This window comes from Macrobrachium rosenbergii, chromosome 3, assembly GCF_040412425.1.
Source record: "Macrobrachium rosenbergii isolate ZJJX-2024 chromosome 3, ASM4041242v1, whole genome shotgun sequence".
Classification (NCBI taxonomy): Eukaryota; Metazoa; Arthropoda; class Malacostraca; order Decapoda; family Palaemonidae; genus Macrobrachium; species Macrobrachium rosenbergii.
The window spans coordinates 70688066-70707626 of NC_089743.1; the positions used below are offsets into that span (position 1 = coordinate 70688066).

General features: G+C 37.1%; 1 protein-coding gene across 35 annotated transcripts in view; it reads left to right on the forward strand.

Annotated features, from left to right (window-relative positions):
* fmt (phosphatase 6 regulatory subunit 1-like protein fmt) overlaps positions 1-19561 on the forward strand; it is a 253522-nt gene that overhangs the window by 173031 nt on the left and 60930 nt on the right. The gene's annotated exons all lie outside the window — the stretch shown is intronic.

The following is a 19561-nucleotide window of genomic DNA, read 5'->3' on the forward strand; positions in this document are numbered from 1 at the left end:
TGAATTCTTATCGGCTGTTAGGGGGTTAATGCCCTTGAGCAAAGCCTTCTCACAGCTGTTGATGTTTACACCCATCTCCACATGCAGACGTTGGAGATAGGGTGGGTGGTAGTTGGAGGGGTCACTCACAGCAGATGGAGGCAGCTCCAGATTGGTCCACTCGTTAGGCTCAGGAATTCCATCAGGTGGTATTCTATGTACCACTGTCAGGAGGAGGAAAGTTTCCTGCATGGTTTTAAGCCTATCTCTTTCCTTTTCCTATGTGTAGAGCCTCCAGGAGTTGAAGGCGATGGTCTGTTGCATTATTGGTAATTACAATATTGCTTATTTTATCACTTTGTTTTATTTTAACATTATGGTCATTCATTGCACAATTATGTATGGCGCTATCCTGGATGCAGCGGGAGATCCTTTAGGAAAATCTCATTGTGGTCGTACTGATGTAATCACTGAGGCATTCTTGGACCGGGCATGTGTACCAGCAGACCATGTTGGTTCTTTTCAGAGGGTCCTGTGCCCAAGGGGCTGGTTTGTTCTTCATAATTAGGCTACTAGTTCTTTTGCTTTTACATTAAATCATTAGTTTGACCTTTCTTTCTGGCCCTGTAGGGCAGACATTCCCTTCTATGATGTTGCAAAGGGTGTGCTTGTCCTCTTTATTGTTCATGTGAAACATACGTCTTCAAGTGACTTCTTGAAGGACAACAGAGTAAGGTTCGTGCTGGTACCACTTATTAGTGGTCCTATGGATGTATTTTGTGACTTCCCAGTTGGAATGCCCATTGTTAATTAAGAACTGAGCAACACATTTCAATTTGTAGTCTGTGTCTTTCCAAGAAGAGCAGTGAGAGAGCTAATGGAGATGCTGATTGCAATGCTCTTGTATTTCTCTGGACACTCACTCTCCCTGTTTAGGCATGAAACTGGGCATGATCTTTCTCACTGCTTTTCTCGGAAAGACACAATAACACACACTGAATTAGAATGTGTTGTCTAGGTCTTAATTAACCATTGAAAACGTTACTGTCTTTTATAAGGGTGTGCTTCACAGGAACTATAAAAAGGACAAGTGCACCCTTTGCAACATCATAGAAGGAAAAGTCTGCCCTACGGATTCAAAGAAAAAGGTCAAACTAGTGATTTACTATAAAAGCAAATGAACTAGTAGAGTGATTATGAAGAACCAACATGATCTGCCAGTACAGATGCCCAGTCCCAGAAAGGCCTGGCGCTTACATCGGTATGACTGCGATGAGATTTTCCAAGCGGACCTCCTGCTGCGTCCAGGAAAACGCCATACATAATCATGCTAAGAATGACCATGATGTTAAAATAAAATGAAGTGATATAATTTTCAATATCAGATTTATTGATAATGCAACAGCCATCATCACCGCCTTCACCTCCTGGAGGCTTTAGACATTGGAAAGGAAAGGCTAGCCTTAAAACCACAGGAAACTTTTCTCCTCCTGATGGTGGCACGAAGAATACAGCCCGCTAGTATTCCTGAGCTGAATGAATGGACCAATCTGGAGCTGCCTCCATCTGCTATGAGCGACTCTTCCGGTACCACCCACCCTATCTCCAACAGCTGCATGCAGAGGTGGATGCAACCTCCAATGTCTGGGAGAAGACTACTCAGGGGTGCAAATCCCCTAACAGCCAATAAGAATTCAGCTTCCCTTCCCACCAATGATCTGGGACCCTCTATATACTGACTTGATGAGCCCACTCTAACCAGAACAAACCCACCCTGTCCTGAAGATAGACAGACGGTATGGTGAGAAACATTGGCGACTGCGATGCCCTTAGAAAACTACTAAGATTCTCTACCATTCGAGAATGACGTCGAAATTTTAATTGCCAAACGCAGAAAACCTGAAACTCTATGGTTATATCATGCCGTGTTTAACTTCTCTCTGTATTTACCAGAATAAAAAGTGACTATATTCAGAATTATTTCCTTTTCTCTTATCCAGATCATGTGCACTGGCCAGCTTTTAGCGGATACCATCCTTGAAGAAAGGAGAATAGTAAAAGAATTAAAAAGATCTTGTTTAAAATTAATTAATTCCACTGATGCTTCCATTCTTTTTACCAGAACATGCATAAAAGAGGGTCTATTCTCTTCATAGTATTGTTATTATTGTTTCATTGAACAGTTTGGCCATCTGGATGCCGTTGAGTTTGTATTGTAGTTTCTGTCTCTTGAATGAGTTTCTTTATAGCAGCAGGTGAATCATACAACTGCTGTCCAAAGTTCATTTATTCCTTGACATTTCATTAGAGCTTTTTACCAGTTTTCAAAAGGTGGATGAAGCCAGGGGTACAACTATTCCCTATTTATACCTGCACGTTGGGTTACAGAAATTATTGCTACTTTTATACTCTCATAGATTACTGCCAGTGAGCTGTTGACATGTTACAGGAAATAAACCTAAGACAACAGAAAACTTTATATGTCCTTAGGAAACCTGATATACCAGCTACATGCTGATAAAAAAAAAAGATAAGAAGAATAATCTTCTTCTTCTTCTTCTTCTGTTTAGTTCCAATTGCACAATATCTTCTTCTTCTTCTGATTTGAGTCCTCCTCCTCCTCCTCCTCCTCCTCCTCCTCCTCCTCCTCCTCCTCCTCCTCCTCCTCCTCTGAGTCCTCCTCCTCCTCCTCTGAGTCTTCCTCTGAGTCCTCCTCCTCCTCCCCTCCTCCTCCTCTGAGTCCTCCTCCTCCTCCTCCTCCTCCTCCTCCTCCTCCTCCTCCTCCCCTCCTCCTCCTCTGAGTCCTCCTCCTCCTGAGTCCTCCCCTCCTCCTCCTCCCTCCTCCTCCTCCTCTGAGTCCTCCTCCTCCTCCTCCTCCTCCTCCTCCTCTCCTCCTCCTCCTCCTCTGAGTCCTCCTCCTCCTCCTCTGAGTCCTCCTCCTCCTCCTCCTCTGAGTCCTAATTATACAATATCCTCAGAAGACTGTTCCACAGGCCAAGTGTGAGGAATAAAGGACCTTGGACTGATAAGTTCAACAGCGAGGCATGTTTACTTCATTTTGGTTATGCTGTTCAGCAGATCTGGTCTTTCTTGGCAGGGAAAGAGGATCAGGGATCAGTTGTGAATGGGAAAGATCTCTGTTAAAAAAATTTGACAAACAAGAGAATATCCATAGAAAAGTCATGACCGCTAATATTAGGAAACGGAGACCTACCACCACAGACCACTCTTTCAAAAAGAGATAAATCTTTGGCAGAGGCAGACATCCACACCAGAGAACAGTGTTCTCATAAAAGAAGCACAAATGACCTAAAACAGGTTGCAGTGATTTATCGTTTATTCATACGAGGCCTTACATACAGTACCTAACTTCTGTGCAGCATTTGTTAACACTTTCATCAGTTGTTTCTCAAAAGTAAGATATGGGTCAAAAGTTACATTAAGTATAGTTAAAGCTTCAGACCCATTTAGCAGTGTCCCATCTACTTGAAGGGGAGGATAGGATGGAAGATTAGTACTAGCTCTACTGATCTGTTTTCATTTTACTGGAGTTCAGCCTCATACCCCACCAACTACGCCATTCACTAATCTGTTCCATGCCATGATTGAGACTAAGGGCAGCTTCATTTGTTGTAAATGAAGACTTTACACCTACAAGTGTTGCATCATTGGCACCATTAGGACTTCAGAACCAGTGTCCATGAATATGTACATCAAAAGAAACACTTATTAATAAGAGAGTACAGTAAAACCGGCATTGTGTTTACAACTTCCCGACAGCAAAAATTATGCCATATCTTTTGTTCTTATGAAAATAATTGTTTGTAATGAAAGTGTGTGAAGTCAAATATGTTTTCGATATTAACTCCTATATGAATAAATATATTTTTTGAAATATTCCACTTGAGAAGGTTCTACCAAGTCAAAACTTTTAATCAAAACAATGAGACATTTGGCGCCGCACAAGTTCCTTACTCTTAGAGAGGTGATACAGTTTTGAGCATTTCTTTTATATAGCTGTATATATTTGCCCATTCGATATGCCACCCATGAGATCAGATAATGCTGGAGGTAAGAAGCATAAACATAAATCTTTATCTATGCTAGAAAATGTTTCCGACCTTCCCCTCCTGTTAGCGAATGTTTAGTATTCATTTTTCCTCAATAGATGGCAGTGTGTTTTGTTTACTTTTTGACATCGGTGATCGCCGAAATTCATTCTTTATTTTGTCATTTTATTACCCTCTAAAATCAAAATAAATGACGAACAAACTAACCGATAATTTTGAAGATAGTAAATTTAGAAGGTGAAAGTCACTGATAATATTCTGCAGATTCTGAGAAAAGTTAAGTAGTTGACACATGGTTAGGCTAACTGGGGAATGTAGGCTAAATGTTTTAAATAAAGTACACTATTTTAAAGAAAAGTATACAGTATGAGGTTATAAAAGGATAAAGTGAAAATATATGAGTAGTAAAATGAAAAAAAGTGGTGCCAGAACTTAACCAAGTAGTAGGCTAAGTTGTCAACTAGGCTGTTTGTACAGTATGTGGAATTAGCTTGCAAGACTGTGTTCGCATAGGGCTTCATTTTTTAGGGGTGTATTCTATATCCGGAATTTTCTGTGGTCTGGCAGTGGTCTGGTCCCAAGGTTCCCGGATTTCAGAGGTTGGACTGTAGTAATAAGTGACATGGGATCACAGCAAACACAATCAGAAAGTTATTTGGTAATGAGTTAAAAACATAAATAGATTCACTGTGCAGTATAAACAAAATTAGGTTTTCTTCAAAGTGAGATCTGCATTATTTCTAGTATAGAAGATAGAAAATATCTTGCTGATGGTAACAACACTATAGTTCTTGTGATACAACACAAAAAACCATAATTATTGTGCAGAAAAAAAATTAGGCCTTCTCTGTGTAGGAGCTCCCACAGATATGACTAGTTTAAACTGAAAAGTAGCAGATTATATTTGCATTTTGTAAATCAAGCTTTCGTATTATTTATATGTAAAAAAGAAAATGTCATGCCAAAATATGTAATTATGGTGAAAACCTCCATGGTAAATCCAAAGAGTGCAGTCTTGTGATATGTTTTGAATTTGAGACAAACTGTTTTAGCACTTTGATACCAAATTTATATGTGAGATTAGAGTATATATGAAAAATCTAAATGCTGTAATTAGTCAATTTGTTATACCATACCTGAGAGCCAAAACAGCAATAGGTTCAGGGAAGACTTGAGGAAAAGACAAGATGTTTAGAAAATTTAGGACCAAATGTAAACAGGTATATTGGGGAGAAAACAAGAATTGTTCTGGAAGAAAGTGAATGCAAGAAAAATATGCCAGTGAAAAAATGTTGCCTAAAGAGAATACAGTATGAAAAAATGTTGCCTAAAAAGAATACAGTACTGTATAATCTTGTGTTGGAGTTCTTAGTTTGAAGAATTTTTATATGTGGAATATGAAGAGAGGGAGATCTGATGGTTCTAAGAATGGAAAAGATTAAGTTTTTTAAGCTGTCATTATACCAACACAAGCTCTTGCTCATAGAGCAGCCTGTTAAGAGGAGATGATGATGTGCAAGAGACAATAGTGGTCTTAATGATGTGAGAAGGTTAACAGGAAGGTTGAACCTTTTAAGCCTTCAGTTTGCTGGCAAGTTGGAGTTCGCATTAAGGAAAAAGGGGAAGAAAAATTGTGTAAGAATCAGAAAATTAGAAATTAACAACAGGACTTGGCCCACATTTTAGTTTTACAGAAGTTAAAAGCATTGAATTTTGAGTGGCAAGGATTTGATAGAGGAAGGGGAAAAATTTGAAGAAGGCAAAAAAGTGAGGTGGTTGCCTTGACTGAGTGAAAGGTATGTTGCTGTGCACATCCCTCAAAAACTGTAATATGTCAGTATTTCTATTGGCACTCTAAAGGGAAGTGTATTTTGTTTTTGTATCCCTTAGTGTAGCAATAAAGTTTTAAGTAATAAAAGCCTAAGTTGATGTCAGAGCCATGGTTGGAAAATCTGGTTTTTAGACAGTAGATCACCTGATAAGGAAAGGAAGAGCATTAGCAAGAGCAGAGCAGAGCAGTAGTCATTCGTAAGGAATAAAAACTGCTAAAGTGTTATTCACTTTGATAAGAGTGGCAGTGCCTTGGTAATTTATAAATGGTCCATTGGTGATAAAATTGTTATTTTATTCTCCTTCATTTTTCGTTTTGAAGGCCAGTCCTGTTTCTTTTCAGATCAAATCAGCTGTTTCATTTGTTCAGATAAGCAGAAAATTTTTGATGGTTGTCTTGCTGGGAGGTTTTGAAGTTTTGGAGGGTTGGGATAGGATTGGTGTGAATTAACAGTAAGAGCATTAGTAGAAAGGGTTAGAGAAGTCGAAAAAAAGTTGTAGGGGTTAAGAGTGTGAATAGAGTAGATGAAGGCAGTGGCAGAAAAGTGTTGCCTAATCCCAAGATACTGGTTTTATTTTTACAGGTTGCTTGGTACTTTTTTAGTGATGCTTGGGGAGTTTTCTGTGTTGCTTGAAGATTTGTTGTTTGCTGTAGTACTATATCAGGTTATGAAGTCTTGTCTTGGTGGGCATATTTTAGTTTTCAATAATGCAGTGTGAACCGTATATGATATGGTTCAGAATAGTTGGGATACTGAGATGTGGTTGGTTTGCCTTTCTTGAAATTTTCATATCATTCTTAGTCTAATGATTTTTCCTATTACAGTACATGATAGCAAAGTTTGTCCTCTACAACAGTCTTGAATTTTATCATGCTTCTCCTGGCTTTGACAGTGCAGGAAAGTTTCAACAGTATCTAATTGAAATGTGAGTGGTTAGGCACAGATGGTGGCTTTGGTGAGTTTCTTGTTCAGGTTTAAAAACTTTAAGTTAGTGCTGACCTCTTAAGTAGTCCATGACCACTTGATCCTTAGGAGTTAAAATAAATTATCCATAAAGTTTCAATTTAGCAGTAATTTTCAGTATGATGTGCTGCTTCTCGAGAGAAACTACACCAATGTTGGTTATTTTTTACATGGAGGTGCTTGAAACTTGGTAAGGGGAGGGTATTCTTCAGGACCAGGGATTGCAGGGTGGAGAGGTTGTCAAGGTTGAAGAGTCAGGAGGAGGTCAAGAGTGTAGTGGAGAAAGTAATAAGCAAGTAGGAGGAAGGTTAGAAAAGGAACGATGGGAGGAAAATATGGTGGGAGGAGGAGAAGAGGAGGATTCAGAATATGAGGAGCTCACGTTGTTTCCTTTGTCCTTTTTGGTGGAGGTGGCTGATAGTGGTTTTAAATCATCCAGGAGACTATCTGTTCTTCCAAGAATGATTCATGGCTTAAGTTTACTCTTCCAGCTGCCCTATTTAATCCTTAGACAGCAGATTAGATGGCAAGAGCTTGAGCCAAGACTGTCCAGGGCAGTTACAGTTGTGATCACCAACCAGGGGATCATAAAAAAAAGAAAGACAAGCTGTAGTTGTGATCACTAACCAGGGATATCAGTAACAAAGCAAGACAGGATAAAGTTGTTATCACTAAACTAGGGGATCTCATTAAGTAAAGCAAGACAAGATTAAACTACATTTCAGATAGTTGTGAAAGTGATTGTTGAAGATATAAAAAAGGTAACACATTAAAAGTGGAAAGGTACAGTTGTTACTAGTGTCATAAGTAAGTCAAGTTTTTATTGTGATGGTAGTGTGTCACTTATTGAGTAGGGTTGTTTAGGTTGTATTTGAAAATAGGAAAGTTCAGGGCATTGAGGAAGAGGAAAATTACTTTATTTAAAGTAATTTTATTTAAAGGGAAAGGTGACTCCAGGAAATATACTATAACAGTACTGTATTCAGTATACCAGGGACAATGTACTGGTGTATTTATGGCAAGATGTTTTTCATAACAGATAGCAAAAGGACTGATAAAAGAACAGAGTATGTTTAGAAAATAAATAAAATGGTTTGCATAGATCAAGCCCTTCTAGTAACAGTTGTGTTCAAAATTTTAAAGTAGGAGGAAAATGTTGAATGTGGCATACCTAGATCTTGCAAAATCTTGATAGAATTGGTTGGGACAGGGTATGGGGTGTTAATTTGTTTGTTTTAGATTAACCCAGCCTTGTGCTGGCATGGGTTCTTGCTCTATGGCAGCCATAATAACTTGGTTGTAGGTTGAATGGCTGGTAATAGAGTGGTCTAAGACCACTTGTAAACCCATTACTTAAATGTAATTAATCTTGGGCTCTTTTATCCATCTTTTAATCAGTCTTTTGAGTTTACTGCATATCTAGCCATACTTTTAAGCATTTCCCCCAATCAAAAAATGTTATTTTAATTTCATCTTGTCAACCTTATAATAATCAAATACACTTCTATGCCTTTGTCCTTGGCTTAACAGTCTAAATTTCTTAAAAATCAAGTTTCCCATCTGTATGGTTATTTTTCAGAATAGAAACAAATCCTGTTGGGCATGCCGTGTGAGAATTAAGATTTTAGCGTAGTCTGTTTTACGTGTTTTGTGTGTGTGTGTGTGTGTGTGTGTGTGTGTGTGTCTTCAGAGGTTTGTGACAGTTGTGATTTTTATAAGAAGGAGAACCTTGTATTTGTTTAAAGTATGGTCAGCATTGGCATAGGCTTAAGCAAGTTTTCTGTTTTCATTGGCATATCTATCAGCATTATTTGTTTTTTGTTTGTGATTTTAGGTGGTTTCTTCTTTTTTATTTGTTTGTATTAGGCTTTTTGTCGCTTCACTTTTTACCCCATCTATGTTTGAGAGGTGAGTGACTCCTTAACGCATACTCCTTCTGTGTTTTCTTTATAGGAAAGACATTAAGTAGAAAAAAAGAGAGAAAAAGGGCAATAATAAAGCAAGAGAGTACTATTAGTGATGTAAATTATACACAGTGTCATGTTGCTCATATCAAAAGTCTAGTGTAAATGATGTAATGTAGATAAAGCAGAAAGAAATGTGACATATTACATTTATCAGTCCACAAACCTTAGTAAATAAGAGTAGATTAGTAAAACATGAATATGTGTGGACCTGAACTAGGGACCAGGTACTGGGTTAGAATTGAAAATTTGCAAGCACAATCAATATTCTTAATTTTTGCCCATGGTTATCTTTCTGACTGTGTGTGTGTCATATGTCTTTATATGTTACTTTATAAATCCATATGCAAAGCACTGTAATTTTAAAATTTTGAAGGTGAAAACTTCAGACTAGGTGATATAGATTCATTATGTAAAATAATAGTCAAGTGTCACCGTTCAAGGTTGTAATGAAAGTTTTAAGGTCTAAAAGAAATTTAACTATGGTTCTAATGTTTGAACTATGTATATGAAATACTGACTTCACAATTTGGCATACATATTCCACTAAGGCAGTGTGCAGAGCAAAAGGTCATAGGTTAAAAAGGATGGATAGATAGAAAAGTTAAAATAAGATTTCTCTTTCTCATCCATTCTTGAAAGTTATAGTTCTTTTCAACTGCTCCTTGCCGGGCAACTGCAGCGTGAGTCATACCACTTGTAGCAGTTCTTTTTCTTCCTTGGATGAGCATCATATTTTGTCATTGCTTGTCCTATTTGTCTTGGTCTTTGTATTGTTCATTATGAGACCACTAAATTTTGATCTCATTTGTGCTATTTCAGCAACTCTTGTTATTCTTTACTGAGTAACAAACCTTGACTAATACTCCACATGGAAGAAGCTGGGACCCATTATGTTAAGTAGATGAATTGGGAAATATTCCTTCTATTTGATTTGGCTAATTCCATGAATGGTGATAATTATACTCTTCCTTGTAAGTTTCCTTTGTACATCGACAGTCACTTCTTTTCTCATATGGATCTGATAAATCACTGTCATACCTTGGTTAACAGACTTAAGAAGGGTGTCTTAAGGACAGCCTTCTGGGACAAATTTTTCCCATAAGTAATGATGGGAATTGGATTTAATCTGTTTGTGACCTTGAAAAATACAACATGTAAAAGTATTTTAACTCTAATTTAACAAGACTAGCTTGCAGAATTTATAAAAAATAACATAAAAGTAAATGAATTAAATAAATGCAAATTTCTTATCACTTTATCTGTGATTTGGAAGGGGGAGTCCTCTTCCATAAAAAAGGCTGGAAACTGTGCATTTGGGAACTTTTCTGTTTCTGTCTCTGTCTCTTTCTATTGCTCTCTTCTTAAGACTCACTCTGCTTCTGTCACACCAAAGACCTGTCCAATGATTGTTTTTGCTTTTATTTTAGAATGTTGCTAAAGTTAGACATAGCATTGAAATTCAGCAGGTTTACAAGATGGTTTGCCACAGCTTTGTCAGGGTGATATTTTTCAAGGAAACTTTGCATTTCCCCCATTGTGCATACATTTCTTTATTAATGTACAGTACTAGGAACATCCTGTTTTGTTTTTCTATCTACTTTTCTTTTTTGTGTGCTGTTTTCTGTGCATACCTTGGATATGAAAGAGTATGTCACCCAGGTTAGGTTTGGATATTCCCTGGGTATGGTAGATTCTATTGCAAAAGTAAAATAAAGTGAAGGGGGAGCTAGCTGACTCTGCCCTTTTCCATTGTTTTGGTCAAGTTGTGGTGAAGGTTTACTGCTAAGATTTTGTGCTGGACTTAAGTAAGTTCTACTTTGAATCTGTCATTGATGTATTTGAGAAGGTCAATAAGACAAGCACTTACCAGTGGGAAATATGACTGGTCATTCATTTACAAGGCCATTTAGTTTCCAGTGGTATCATATAGTGTGATAAAAGTACAAATTCGTAGCCTTTGCAGGACCACTGACCTCACAAATTAGTGTGATTCATAATTGGGCTGCACTCTTTCTCCAAAATGTTAGGTTTTCATCCTCGGTAAGCTACCTTGAATGATCAGCTGGTGTTCAAGAAAAATATATATATATATATTTTACGATATATATATATATATATATATATATATATATATATATATATATATATATATATATATATATATATATATATATATATATATATATATATATATATATATATATATATATATATATATATATATATATATATATATATAAAGGACTTGAGTTGACTCGAGCTTGAGCAGTACATCTAGAGCCTCACAGAGATGCAGGTAATAGAGCAGTAAAACAAGCCACTCAGGTAGCCTCTTTGCTTTTATAAAATAAGGACACAAATCATTGTCTTGATCTGCTTCATTTTGTATATGCATTTTAAGATGAGTACCACAGCAAGATGCAATAAACGCTTTCATAATTGCTGCAAGTACAGGATGCTTGTTAACTTATTCAGTAGCTTGGGCCCTGTGGTAGTACTTTGGGTTTGGTAATGAACAACAGAGATAGGCTCAAAACCATTTCTTTTGTCTCAGTGGTTATTGTTTCATGCCAGTATTAGGCTGACAGTACATCCAACTGTATAAAAGGAATTATTTTTACATTGCTCTCAGGAAGATTGAGGTTTCTCATAAACTCCAGGAAATCCAGACTCTCCAGCATAGGTTGACTGGCTGGGATTAATGTGGAACCCAAAATGAGTTCCACTTTTTCTACCATTGGTCAAGGGGTTGACAAAGAAACAGACTGCAAGACAGTGAGGATAACTGTAAAAAATGAGCTCATTTCCATTACTGATCTGATTCCCAGGGGTAGTTTTGAACAGCTGAACAAGTTTCTGGCTGCAGCTACCAATCCCTGAGCAAGGGATGCATTCCTTTTGTGTAGAAAATAAAAAGTATTGTCAGTATGAACTCTGGAGGCTTACCCTTTCAAACAGACATTCTTCATCAACTTCTTTCTGCACACTTCCAAGATGGGATGTAGTTTTCATACTGACTTTTTGAGAGGAGCCATGACTTAGGCTGCTGTCTCTTCATGATATCATATAATTTTTATTGAAGTTAATGGAGGTTTTTCTGTCCAAAAGGGAATTCACAGTCCTCTACACAGCTACAATCTGACAGTTATTTACTGTCTGAATAGAAGCTTTTGCTGTCATCTTGAATTGCTTATCTCTTAATATAGTAAAAGTCCTCATTAAGAGGGTTTGTTTCCATATAGCCATCAACTTCACAGGAGTAGAGACCAAGCACATGGACTTGTACATGTTGCCTCTTGAGATTCTGTTTTGCTCTGACCTCAGAAATTTATTATTTTTGTACAAAGAAAAGTAAACTGTCCCTTATTTTGTTACATTTCTTTGAGACTTTGGTAATTTGGATGATTGTCATCATGCTTTATTTGAACAGGTAGATAGGGAAGTGTTGAACTAACGAAAAGCTTATGACCAGTAAAAAATTGATTTCCTGTTCTGCATAAGAGGAACAAGACTTTCATCTGAGTTTATAGTAGCAAGGACTCTAAGTGAATACACTGTCGAGACTTCTGCAAGAATTTCAGGTGGTTTTTATTCTAAGAGGTCAGTTTGAGACCAAGAAAATTTTTGCACAACTGCATACTTCATGCATCCTTTGTGTAGGCCTTTTGAATGTACTGATAATTTTCTTTGTCCAATATTATATATAAGAGTTTTGATTCACTTTTAACCAAGATAAAAGTGTAACATTCCAGCTAGGTTTTACCTAAGATGAAGGAAGTAATATGCATCCTTTGTGTAGGCCTTTTGAATGTACTGATTATTTTCTCTTTACAACAATAGCTATAAGAGTTTTGATTCACTTTTATCCAAGATCAAAGTGTAACTTCCAGCTAGGTGTTACCTAAGATGATGGAAATAATCTTCTTCTCTTCATCAGGATCTTTTATTCACACTCTGGATGATTTCTTCAAAGAAAGGTGTTATTTACCACTGTTGTTACATTACGGAGAGTTGATTAAGTTCATGCCTTCAGAGGGCACCTCACTTTGAGAATCTCAGAATACAGGAAAGTAGCATTTTTTCTTAGCAAAGACATAGTTGATTGTCTCATTTACTTTTCAGTTCCCCAAATTTGATTGAAAAATATATTTTCTGGGAAGGCAGTTTAGACTATATTTCATACTGCTCTCTTTTTCCATGGCATTCAAGGGATACCTGTCTTAGAAGCCATCTTGGCAGCTTTGGAGACCTGATTGCGTGAGAGGTTGGCTAAGCTTGAGTTTATTCCTTTACTCATTGTCCAGGCTCCTTACCATCAAGTTGTGTTTAGTGTGGGTGTTTTTACCTTTTTGACTGTGGTTTATGTATTCTCATGAATGTGAAGTTCTCTATAACACTTTTCTCAGTTAGTGCTTTTTTATTCTTCATCTCAACTTCCAGTACTTAATCATCAGTGATATAGTTGCGTATATAAGGAAAGTGATTGACTAAAATTTTAAAAATGGTACTTTTTTAACATGTTAAGGTTATCCATTCATCCAGTGGCATGATGACTTTCCCGTGATACCTCCTTCAGTTGGTCATACTTGTTCAGATTCTTCATTTGTTTCTTTGCATATGCATATTCCAAAGTTCTGGCAGTGAATCTGTGAGGGAGGTATCCAAAACTGAATGAGTTGGCTATGTAATTGAGTCATAAGTACAGTAATTTATTTTGTTAACACAATTTGGTCTTCGGAAGGCTTACCTTGGTTGTAAGTCTTACCCTCTGAGAGTTGGCTTGGGTTTTGTACTAAAAAAAATGTAGGGACTGGAAAGTTTATGTATATACTGTAGTATTCCCAGTATGTATGGAGTATCATGTCAAATGTGTTATTAATTGTTTCCCATCACCTGATATTGTAGTTGTAATCTTGTAATCAGTTGGTCAGGTACCACTATATATATATATTTGATATATTTGTCTGTCATAATTGTGTTTATGATATAATTGTGTATTATGTATTAGTAATTATTCTTTTGTTATTTTCATGGTGCAGAGTATGGAAGTTCAGGCTAGTAATACAATTATCTTCTTGTTTGTTGATATATATAAAAGTTAAGGTCAGAAATATTTGCTTTGCCCACAACCATATCACTTGCTTTGCTTTTCCTCTCCCCTTTGTAAGGAAACTTAGTGATCAAATTTTAGCATAAAAGCATGAAATACTGCATCAGCATTTTTGGCCAGTTGCTTTTTTTTATATATTTTGTATGCTTGGATTTTGATCTATGTTGTTATATATTGAAATGAGAGATATTTTGCTATAGGCCAGGGATACCCTTGCACTGTCATCTCTAGATTTAGAGACTAATTAGTTGAAATGGGTGAGTTGGTTTATTGTTGCATCATCTCCAATTTTTACTTCATTATAAACCTAGATTTATCCAGGTTCAGAGCAGGTACTGACTATTGTGAGGTAGATCTTTTTTTTTTTATATTAGTGTTGGGTTTTTTAGTTGGTTTTTGTTTATATCCTTATGTGTTTAATTAGTTATTTTAAGGTATTGGTAATAAGGATAGTAGGAGTTCTATTTATTGATTTAAAATCTTTACTCTTGCCATCATCCTGGCATGGCAACAATTTTATTATCAGCATTCGTATTCTTGATGGGTGCTTATAGTCTAGTGACTGTTATTACTTCTAAATTTGAGTGCAGGTTGTTATTACTTCTACATTTGAGTGCAGGGTTTTAATGGTCGAATAAATCATACTAGTAATTGGAGTAACCAGACAATCACTAATTATCACTAATACTTCAGGTGTGCATATTTTGTGTTCCCATCCGTATCTCCATTGGTTGTTGTTGTCTCACTGTTATTTTTTTTATTTAACAAGTTTGTTTTTATTAGTACCTTCAGCGATCAACAATTTGGTATAACTTTGTTTTTGCATCAACCTTGGTTCCCTCAGCAGGCACCATCATTGTGGTGGATTCTCTCACCTCAACTTTGGTTCTAAAGCATTTTCAAGTCTAACTTCAATCTCTGCCTACATCTTAAATTGTGGGCTCAGATCTTTAGCTTCAATTTGCTTGGGAAATTGAAGTAACTTGAAGATGCCAACTTTCAGTTTCGAGTCAAAGTTAGTCATTATGACCATGTCATACTGATGATTGCAAACCTTCAAACCAAGACTGTCAGTTTTTTTTTTATTAGGATCAACACCAATGAACACAGTTCTGTAGTAATTTTCTCCTTACCTGTATCTTAACTTTTCATCGATAAAATGTCCTCCATCTTCTTCAATAGGAATTCACTTATTCTTTTTCAAAGCAATAAAGGTTTTAATTCAATTTCTTGTTATTAAATATACATTGAGAAAACAAGAATAAAACTTTGTTTACAAAAATTATTGGAGTAGGGTGAGTAAGGATATATATAAATTTCCTCTCTGCAGCATCTTAAATTTTGATCAAGGACTGGTCCAAATAGTTTTATCTATTACCTGAAGAGAGTTCATTATAAAACTGATAGTTCCCATTAACTAGCTTGGCAGTGTTTGTTAATATTAGTGTTGAATCATTATCATCAAGTCTGCTTAATCTCCAGTTGGACCACTGATTTTAATGAGCCTTTTCCATGTTTCTATCTAGTGTCCTCCCTTTGCATATTGTGTTGTCTTCTCAAGTGCAATCTTTAACCAGTGTTATCTTTAACCAGTGTTATGCATCTACATAGTTACCACGGATGACTTTGCAGTTCTTGAGTTCCACTAAATCTTTTCTCCTGTATAGAGTGAAGTGATTTGACTAGATCTTGTGACACTCTTGTACAGAAGGTGTTTTGGCTGCTTACAAAAAATGTTCACTATTCTCATGTCAAACGATACTGCAAAATTGATTATCATTTCATCTTCTCTATTTCTGTAGTCATAGCCATGTCCTTCCATAGATGTGACAGCATCATTGGTTTGACTGATGTGCCTGTTAAGATCTCAAATAAGATCCTTTCTGTTTCCTTATTCAAGCTTGCCCAGAAACTTCTCTTCAGTACATCCTGTTTAAGGATCATACACACTCACAATGTAAAGTGTGCATCCCCTCTACTTAGCCTTATCCTCTTGATCCTTTCATTCTTCCTGTGTACCACAGTAACACCCTTTTTAAGGTCTCCATACAGGACAGCACCATTGCCATTTCTTCCTTCCCTACTTGTACTGCTATCAAGAAATTTGTAACTTTCATTAGTTCTGCAGTTGCACATATTTCCCTGTCATGCTGCCTATGTTTTAAAGTTCCTGATCTCAAGGGTTCACCTTACTTCTCTAGCTACATCCACTCTTGATGCACTAGCCGTTGTAGCCACAATCGTCAGAAGTGAGCCACAGAAAATATGGCTCACTTCTGGGTGACGTTCAAGCATTTCTAACGTGCAGTGAATGAGCTAGTACAGGCTTGGGAAAGATAGAAGCTTAATCATTGCTAAGAATAGCAGTGCAAAACTACAATCAGTAAATTTGCATTTTAATTGAAACAATTCTGTGAGGCTTCTTAAACCAATTCTTGAAAACCACATTAGCCCTGCCCATCCCTAAATCCCCTTCCACCATTAGAAGCCAAGCCAAAGGAAGTCCTTGATCCCCATACAGCATCTCTTGATTCTTCCACCCCCATCCCCATCCCCCCCTTCAGGCTCTTCCTCCTCTTACTGCTCCTGATTCTCGTATTTCCTGCACACTCATCATGTATAAATTCCTTACCCTCTATCTGGAAGATTCCAAAGCCAAGTCAAGGGAAATCCCTGATCCCTATACAGCATCCCTTGATTTCTTCCTGTTCCTTGTCAACCTTAGCTCTCTTACTCCCTTCTCTTCAATTTCATCATCTGGAGTCAGGAAGTAATTAAACATATAACAAAATATAAAAGTGATTATTAGTAATAACGCATCAACTGTTTTAGTCTTGTCTTGATAGAGAGTAGTAGTTTATTTTTTGTGGGGGGGTGGCCAGTATCTGTGTGCATCCTTCCAATCATAGAAGGGATGATTCAGTGGAGGGTATGTCATTAGGTCACTGGCAACATTAATACTGTCTGGCATTCCCGTTTTTCTTACTGAAATTATCAAACTGTTCTGATGAGATAGGGAAAGTGGGATTAGAGGCTAATCATAAATTATTACCACATTTAAGGAGACACTTGTCCTCAGAAAAGAAACCAGTAGAAGTCTATTAAGAAATTCACTAGGGTTTCTCTTGTTGTTTCCAAAATTTTATAGGGTGAGGAAGTTTTTCAAGCTTTTAAAGCTTGTTGAGGTTTAGGAATTTGGAACTGATTGGCAATCAAGATAGACTTAGAGAAGCTTAGGCATTGGTCTGAGAAGTAAAGTTATGAAAATGAGAGGGAGTGGAGAAATAGAAATGGAACAAAAGATGGTCTGCCTTGATAAGGACCTTGGCCATGAGTTGTCTTTCAAGGCTAAAAATCTAACCATTCCAACTCAGCATATAAAAGGAGGTCTTGTCCTGCTGGGCTGAAGCAACTTCTAGGATGTCTTCATCTTGTATGTCCTATGCAAGGTGCATTCCTTACAGGATTTTTTTTTTTTTTTTTTTTTTTTTTTTTTTGTCAAATCTTGGTTGGCTTTGGTAGAGGAACCCTTGCTTCACAAATTAGTGTGCAACAGAACTTTCTTGTTGGGGATGACAGATGCTTCCTTGATAACAAGAGAAAGGAGAATGAGCATTCTCGTGTTTTACTGGAATTTGTAAACATATACGGAAAGGATAACATTACCCTTTGTGAAGAAAGGGGTGGTCTGATGTTGGCCTCATTCTTCTCAATTAAGTCCTGGCCACTGGCTGGTAGCAGGTTACCAGCTAAATGTTTGAGGCTATCTTGTTGCTGCTGTAACTTCGAAGTAGGTATTTGTGAGGAGTTATAAGCATTAGTGATGAAGGAGTTACTAGTATGAGCACCATCAGTATCTCATGTTGATCACAGTGTCTTTGAATGCTGTGATCGTTATCTTATCCATGACTGAGACTGGAGCTAAAGTTGAAGCTAAAAGGGTGGCTAGAGATAATACGTAGCAAGAGTGGATGTGACCAGAAGCAGAAGTGTAGTAAAAGAAGGGCTTTGTTGGCATGTGCTTCTGTAAAGAAAGTGGCTATTGGCTGGTGGTTAGCTGGAAGCAGACATTCAGAAGAAATCTTGGAAAAGTTTGTGGACAGAAAAAATTGTAGGCTAATAAGGAATCCTTGGTATGTACAATACTATTGGCAGAAGTGGCTGGCTGCAAGGGCGTAGAAAGCCATAGATGAAGGGAGAATTGCTGTCAGCAGCAGGTGCTTGGCTGGTAGCGTTACATAGCAAAGAAAGGATTGTTGCTAGCAGCAGGGATGCAGCTAATGGCAGATGTGTGGCTGCTGGCAGATTTATGGCTGGAGATGGAAGTGCTGCTAACTGGAGGTACATGGTGCACCAGTTGAAAGAGCAAAGCAGGGTTAGAAGAGTGAACTGATGCCAGGAGTTAAGCCAGAGCCAGACAAGTGGCAGTTAAGAGACCTTGGAAGGAAGTCAACAAGAATCCATGAAGCACCAGAAGAGCCAGGGAGGCTGGGATTGATGGCTGATAACACAAACTGCTGCTTTCATAGTTATTATGAAAGAGCATTCTGGAGATAGGAACACCTGTGTTGAAGAGCTGCTGCTGATTTGCTGTGCTTGGCTAGAGAGGATGGTAAAGTATCAAAGGTATCTTAACTAACAAGTGAAGCACTCTCTTCTTCATCTGCTCCTGAAGAGTAGAGGAGAAATAGTCAACCAAGCAGGAATGGCACCAGAGGAAAAGCACTGTAAGGCATCACTGAATAAGCCTCTGTTGTGTCCTGACTGTGACATCTGAAGAGTGGTGCTCCCTTACCATCACAGAATCAACCATTTGTTTTGGCAGGAACACCTCAAGACCTCCAAAGCAGAAGAACCACTCCAAGGATGTCTTGTGGCACTTCCTCTTAAGATAAAACTAAAGGGCTGTAGTTAATCGTGGCATATTGAAACATGTGTTTATATGCTAGCCTACCTACTAAATCTGTTCTATTGATTTTTCTCTATAAAAAATTTGGTGCTTTGGATTTTGCATGGACACATGAAATATGTTGAAAGTAATGTTAGAGATGAAAGAAATTTATGTTTGATGTTTTGATTTTTATATTTTAACTTAGTGATGTATATAAGTTACTGGAAAGTAATCATGATGTATATAAGTTACTGTATAGTAGTCATTTTATTTAATTTTTATTACAAAATATACCATACAAGCCTTGGTGGTCTAGCCTAACTTGAGAACATTACTTTAATGTTTTGATGTTTTATAATTATTGATGTGTTTGTATGGTTCATGTTATGAAATGTTATAAAAAAGATAGCATTGTTGTAAATTACATATGCAATTAATTTATATATATGTTGTAATCTATTTTCAGTTTCATAGCCTAACTTATGTTCTAGAACTTTATAGCCTATATTAGCAGTTTGCAGTTTTCAGCTCTGCAGTTTGACTTATTCTATAGAACTTAATATTCTTTATTGGCAATTTTCAGCAGATCTGGCAAGGTTATCCCCATATAACAGAAGTAGCTAGGTCTTACTGTATTTTTAAGGATATGAGCTTAAGGTTAATAAGGCTCTTGTCAGATATTTATCATCTTGGTTCACTGAACTGTTCTCATGTCTTGATTTCTTGAGTTTCATGAATATACAGCAATA